The 1,398-nt window shown below is 37.6% G+C and overlaps 1 pseudogene; it reads right to left on the bottom strand.

The window, feature by feature from the left end:
* Nucleotides 1-461: 461 nt before the first annotated feature.
* On the bottom strand, nucleotides 462-1,152 carry LOC101654455 (annotated as a pseudogene).
* Between the last annotated feature and the right edge of the window lie 246 nt (nucleotides 1,153-1,398).

Raw genomic sequence — 1,398 nt, 5'->3', positions numbered from 1 at the left:
TGGTGCACAGCTGATATAGAAGAGGTGTAATGAATGTAAAAGCAACTAAACTTAAAATTTGCAGAATCCCATCATACAAAAGTAAGCATATTAACCCTAACAGTGAGTCTTTAAAAGCCATGGATGTGATTTGCAATCAACTATATTAAGGCCATGCCTTTATAATGAAGGGAAATCAAAGAGTTGATGTAATGATATAGGTAATTTGAGGGGATAAAAAAAAACAAGCAAAATGTTTTGCTATGAAAGAAACAGTAGCAGGAGACTGACTTTTCAACATTTTCCATGTAGGAAATTTGAACGCATTTTTTTTTTAAATTTTCCTGAGGATTTAATAAAAATAAAGAAATGAACCACAGAAGTATTACAAACATACACAATTATAGACAGACAATGAATAGGAATTCTTTCTAAAAGAAACATACAATAGGGAAGAAAAACACACAGCTTTTCTATATTATTTATGCATTATAAACCATAGCAACGAAAGCTTTCTGAACATTGGCAAGAAAGGCTGAAAAATTCTTGGTCTTCCTTAAATTCTCTTGAAGCTCTGCCAGGCACTCAAGATGGGGAGAACTATCAGACACTTCATAGTCCCTTGCTTCATTCAGTTTCAGGGAAAACATAAATGGCTGTCAGGATCCTTAGGGTCAATATTAGTGAATACAAACTGCAATTTATCCCCATAAATTTTTCGAATTTCTAGTCCAAGTCGATCTTTATACACATCTGCAGATTTTTGCAGTCTTTTCAGCCTCTCTCCAACAGCTTTATTAGCAGTGGCAATAGTTTCCTTCTTCTTAGCATATTCTTCCTTCAGGTCTTGGATATGTGCAGTCAGTACTTCTACTTCCTGCTTCTTGCACTTTACTCCAGCAACCAACTGTAACAAGTGATCCTTTTTCTCCTGTATAAGCTCATTCTGCCTGCTGAGCTGAGTTTTGTATTCCAGAACCATCTCAACCATTCGCTCCTCTTCCTTTAATTTCACAACCAACTTTTCTGCAAATGCTTTCATGGAATCCCTGTATGTGTCTCGTAGGCCCATCATCTGACCGGAGGTGTGGAGGTGTCGTTGAGAGTGTTGAAATGCTTATTCCTAAATTCATTCATGCTCTTATCAAACTGTAGCAGCTCGTCCTCTATCATTGGTAGGATCATTCTTCACGGGCAGGCCGGAGCCCCGCCGCCCTCCCCTTCGAAAGACCTTGGCCTCCTCGAATTAGCCGGCAATCTCAGTCCTTCATTTCATTGTGCTTACTGTGAATAGAAGAGAAATGTACTACTGAAAGCTTTACTAGTAAGTTTTTGGCCTTGCAAGTTTAGTGCATTTTATTGTGGTAAAAAGTACACACATTAGATTTAATTATATAACTGACTTCTCCTGTTACATTT

The sequence above is a fragment of the Echinops telfairi genome, unplaced genomic scaffold (assembly GCF_000313985.2).
Source record: "Echinops telfairi isolate 266 unplaced genomic scaffold, ASM31398v2 ScPeMD7_42;HRSCAF=159, whole genome shotgun sequence".
Taxonomy (NCBI): domain Eukaryota; kingdom Metazoa; phylum Chordata; class Mammalia; order Afrosoricida; family Tenrecidae; genus Echinops; species Echinops telfairi.
This window is presented reverse-complemented; position numbering and strand designations above follow the sequence as displayed.